Raw genomic sequence first — 5,899 nt, 5'->3', positions numbered from 1 at the left:
CCAAGATAGCAGACAATGGTATGACTGTTTAGACTTGGTCATCTTCTTCTGTAGTAGTGCCTCCATTATGTTCAAGTTTTTTTTTTTTTTTTTTTTTTGGTATCTTTCTAGGCAAACTAGAACTTGGAATTTTTTTCAAAAAGAGCTATGCTAAAAAATTAATTAATTAATTAATTTAAAAAAAATTTAAGACAGGATTTCTCTGTGTAGCCCTGGCTATCTTGGAACTCAATCTGTAGACCAGGCTGGTCTCATACTCACAGAGATCCACCTGTCTCTGCTTTCCAAACACTGGGATTTCAAGATAACAGCATTCAGAGTTTCTAAACTCTCAGAACTAAAGATGCCCTATATTTCATTAAATTGTCTAAGATACACTTGCTGGCATATTAATCTTACCCACTTGAAAATCTGAGGCAGGCAAATCCCAAATTCAAGTATAACCTAGGTACAAACTAGTTTCAAAGCCAGTTTGTGAAAATAATTGAAAACATATCTTTAAAAATGTTTGATGGTCACTTAATGTTTGACAAAGGAGCTAAAACCATCCAGTGGAAAAAAGACAGCACTTTTAACAAATGGTGCTGGTTCAACTGGCAGTCAGCATGTAGAAGNANGNNAATTGACCCATTCTTATCTCCTTGTACAAAGTTCAAGTCTAAGTGGATCAAGGACCTCCACATAAAACCATATATGCTGAAACTTATAGAGGAGAAAGTGGGGAAGAGCCTCGAATACATGGGCACAGGGGAAATTTTCCTGAATAGAACACTAATGGCTTGTGCTCTAAGATCAAGAATCAACAAATGGGACTTCGTAAAATTGCAAAGCTTCTGTAAGGCAAAGGACACTGTCAATAGGGCAAAAAGGCAACCAACAGATTGGGAAAAGATCTTTACCAATCCTACATCTGATAGAGGGCTAATACCCAATATATATATAAAGAACTCAAGAAGTTAGACTCCTGAGAATCAAATAATCCTATTTTTAAAAATGGGGTACAGAGCTAAACGAAGAATTTTCAACTGAGGAATATTGAATGGTCGAGAAGCACCTAAAGAAATGTTCAACATCCTTAATCATCAGGGAAATGCAAATCAAAACAACCCTGAGATTCCACCTCATATCAGTCAGAATGGCTAAGATCAAAAACTCAGGTGACAGCAGATGCTGTGGAGGATGTGGAGAAAGAGGAACACTTCTCCATTGCTGGTGGGATTGCAAGCTGGTACAACCACTCTGGAAATCAGTTTGGCGTTTCCTCAGAAAATTGGACATAGTACTACCCAAGGACCCAGTTATACCACTCTTAGGCATATACCCAGAAGATGCTCTAACATGTAATAAGGACACATGCTCCGCTATGTTCATAGCAGCCTTATTTATAAAAGCCAGAAGCTGGAAAAAACCCAGATGTCCCTCAACAGAGGAATGGACACAGAAAATGTGGTACATTTACACAATGGAGTACTACTCAGCTATTAAAAAGAATGAATTAATGAAATTCTTAGGCAAATAGATGGAACTAGAAAATATCATCCTGAGTGAGGTAACCCAATCACAAAAGAACACACATGGTATGCACTCACTGATAAGTGGATATTAGTCCAAAAGCTCCAAATACCCAAGATACAATTCACAGACCACATGAAGCTCAAGAAGAAGGAAGACCAAAGTGTGGGTGCTTCCATCCTTTTTAGAAGGAGAACAAAATACTCACAGGAGCAAATATGGAGATAAAGTGTAGAGCAGAGACTGACGGAAAGGCCATCCAGAGACTATTCCACCTGGGGATTCATCCCATATACAGATACTAAACCCAGACATTACTGTGGATGTCAAGAACTGCCTGCTGAAAGGAGCCCGATATGGCTGTCTCCTGAGAGGCTCTGCCAGAGCCTTATAAATACAGAGCCGGATGTTAGCAGCCAACCATTGGACTGAGTGCAGGATCCCAATAGATGAGTTAGAGAAGGGACTGAAGGAGTTAGAGAGGCTTGCAACCCCATAGGAAGAACAACAATATCAACCAACCAGACCCCCAAGAGCTCTCAGGGACTAAGCCACCAACCAAGGAGTACACATGGCTCCAGATGCATATGTAGCTTGTCAGGCATCCACAGAAGGAGAGGTCCTTGGTCCTATGAAGGCTCGATAGATGCCCAGTGTAGAGGAATCGAGGGCAGGGAGGTGGGAGTGGGTGGGTGGGTGGAAGAACACCCCCCAAAAGGCAGGGGGAGGGAGGTTGGGATGGTGGTTTCCGGGAGGGGGGAAACCCAGAAAGGGGATAACATTTGAAATGCAAATAAAGAAAATATCCAATAAAAAAAAGAAAAAAAGGAAAAAACTTTAAAATACAAGATGAGGGAAATGGGGAAGGAAAACTGTGGTTGGGATGTATTGTATGAAAGAAAAATCTATTTTTAATAAAAACATAATTCCAAAAATCTATTACAACTTTATTATAAGGACCTTACAAATACAAAAGCACCACACACACACACACACACACACACACACACACACACACACACGCACGCGCGCGCACGCGCGCGCGCATGAAATTAACCAATCCCACAGCTTATACATCTTAGTGAACTTCTATAGCTAGCATGGCCAGTCTGGAACAGCGGTCCTTTACACAGGACATACATTTTCAAAGATTCATTTCATTTTTCAGTGTGTGACAGCGTGGGTGGGTGGATGTGGGCATGTGTGTAGGGATGGGAACATGAAAGCAGAGGGTGTCTTGTGCTGTGGAACTGGAGATACAGGTGGTTATGAGTCGGGACGCAGCTGTAGGGAGCTGAGCTGGGATCCTCTGCAAGAGCAGTAAGTGCCCTTATCCTCTGAGCCATCTCTCCTGCCACGTTATCTGTTTTCTTCGTGACTGTGATCCTGACAGAGGTGAGATGGCGTTTCAATGTAGTGTTGCACTCATGACTAGCAAGGTTGAATAGTTTTTCCGGTTCATTGACCGTTTGTCTTTCTTCTTTTGAGTTTTTGTTTGTTTGTTGTTTTTGTTTTTTAGTTCTCTGTACAGTCTAGATATTAATCCTCCATCAAATGTATACGCAGCCAAGAGTTTCCTTCCACTCTCTAGGCTGTCTCTTTGCTCAGTTCATTGTTTCCATTACGCAGAGGATTTTCGGTTTCATAAGGTCCCAGATGTTGACCGTTGGCCATATTTCCTGAACAACTTTTTATTTTCTTCTCTTCTGCGATTGCTCTTGTAAGGCATCAACAAGTGGACTCCCTTGCCTCTTTCTTGGAAATATTTTTGAGTTTTTCTCATTTAGTATAATATTGACTATAGATTTGTCATTTATATCCTTTATATTTTGATAGTTTTTTTTTTAACTCCTTGTATCTTCAGAACCTTAATAATCATTTTAACACAGATTTTGTCTAAAACTTTCTTGTGGGAAGGCTGGAGAGAAGGCTCAGTGACTAAGAGCACTGGCTGTTCTCTCAGTTCAATTCCCAGCACCCACATGACAGCTCACAACTCCAGTAACTCCAGTCTAAGGGGATCGGATGCTGTCTTCTGGTCTCTCTCTGCAGGCACCAGGAACCCAAGTGGTGCAGACATACAGGCAGGCATAACAGCCATAATTCAGAAAATAGTACAGTCAATATGCTTAAACCTCTTAAAAAATTTGTTAAGATGATCATGTGATTTCTGTTCTTGAGTTCACGTACGTAATATATTACACTTATTGATTTGTGTATATTGAACTATCTTTGAATTTCTGAAGTGAAGCCAATATGGTCAGAGTTTATTATATTTTAGTCATGTTCTTAAATTTCACATCCAAATATTTTACTGAGAATTTTTTTCCTCTATGTTAATAAAGAAGACTGAAGAACATACACATTTTCTCATTTGTTATTGTATCTTTGACTGTTTTTGGCATCAGGGTAATATTGGATTCATAAAAAGAATTTGTTGGCCTTACTTCTTTTTTTATTTATGTGAAATAGCTTGGATTAGTTCTCCTTTAAAGTCCTGTTGGCACTCAACAGTGAATCTGTCTTGTCTTGGGCTAGTTTCAATTAGTATATTATTATTATTATTATTATTATTATTATTATTATTATTACTATTTCCATCTCATTGGTTGTTAGGAATCTGTCTAAATTGTTTATTTTAGTTTTGGTAAATTGTATGCACCTAGAAAATTTTTTTAACATTTTTACTATAGTGGGTCTAAGTTTTTAAAGTCCATCTTGATGATTTTTCTGAGTTTCGTCATCACCGGTTATTATAAATCTCCCTTTGCACGTGTGGCGGGGTTATGTGTGAGTGCGCATGCGCATGTGAAGCCGCAGGCAGCGGATGGGTGTCTCACTCTATCACTTTCCACATTATTACCTCGAGATAGGGTCTCTCACTAAACCAGAAGCTTGCTCGTTCAGCAAGGCTGGCCCGCCAGAGAAATCTCAGCATCTGCCCGTCTCTGTCCCCCTAGGCTGGGGTTACAGACATACACAGGCTTTGCCTGGCTGTTTACACGGCTGCTGGGGATTCAGATCCAGGTCTTTATATGTGCTGTCTTCCACAAAGCCATCCCCAGCTCCAATGACTCCACCTTCATCTCTAATTTTATTAATTTGAGTCTTTTCTTTACTTTGGCCAAGGGTTTATCAGTCTTGTTTACCTTTTCAAAGAGCCAAATCTCCCTTTCTTTCTTTCACTGATTCTTTGTATGGTATTATATTGTCTATTTCATTGAGTTCTGTCTTGATCTTTATTCTTTCTGTCTGTCTACTAACTTGGGTTTTGCCTTGTTTACCAAGTCCCTAAAGTAAGCCATTAAATTGTTGTTAACCTGAGATCTCTCTGGTATTATAATATAGGAAGATGTAAGATTACTTTTCGCTCCTAATACTGATGTCTCTGTATCACATAGGTTTAGAATGTTGTATTCCTTTTACAATTTCCTTCTTCATTTCTTCAATGATACGTTCATCATTCAGTAGTGTATTATTTACTCTCTATGAGGTTTGTCTATATTCTGCAGTTTCTCTGGCTGTTGATTTTTAAGCATCATTTCACTGTGATCAGCTAGAATATAAGAAACTTCAATTATCCTATATTAAGATTATATTTGTGTCCTATTGCACCATCTATTTTAGTGAAAAGGCCCGTTGGGGAGGACAGCTGCCTCTCAATAGCATTCTGTTGACAAGAACAAACATGCTGACGTCATTGACGTCAATGACGTCATTGACGCGACAGCTGCCTGAGATGAGCAGCAAGGAGGCTGATCTTGAGAAAAGAGCTCAGCTCACAAGAGCTCTCAGCTCACAGGAGCAGTGACCAGCCCAACACCTGAACATGTCACTAGGGGTAAATACCTCAATCTTCTCGAGGCTAAGAGCTCCACCATCCTAAGGGAGGGGGAATCCCTACTGCCAACAAGCGGAGCACTACTGTTCCAGCGGAAGTCATGTCCACTGGGCTCTGTGACGATGGGGTTAAGTGAACAAGCTGCACCCAGGCTGGTGAATGGTCCCATGAGTGGCTGTAAACGGAGCACACTACCAACCATGCTTTATCTCGTCGAGATTGAATGTCTAAAGACTTCCCGGGAGTGTTGGTTTTAATACGCAGCAGAGGGCGTGCTTAAAAAAGAAAAAGGCATGAAACTCGGGACTGTCAAACATCCTACCATAGAGATTTATTTCAATTCCTTAAATTGGGAGCTTAATAATAAACAAGCCAGGTTTCGCCTCCTGACAGAGAGTACGCCGCCCACTTTCTAAGAAGCGGATTACTAGAAAAGTTCAATCTGAACCGGTGGTCAGCTCCAGACTCCTTGTCACAGGGCTCACAAAGAACAGCGATGTTTGTCCAGCAACTCCCAGCGGTACAATAAGCAAGTCTCATGCTGAT

The sequence above is a fragment of the Mus pahari genome, chromosome 3 (genome assembly GCF_900095145.1).
Source record: "Mus pahari chromosome 3, PAHARI_EIJ_v1.1, whole genome shotgun sequence".
NCBI lineage: Eukaryota > Metazoa > Chordata > Mammalia > Rodentia > Muridae > Mus > Mus pahari.
The sequence above is the reverse complement of the archived record's forward strand: the minus strand, read 5'-3'. Positions refer to the sequence as shown.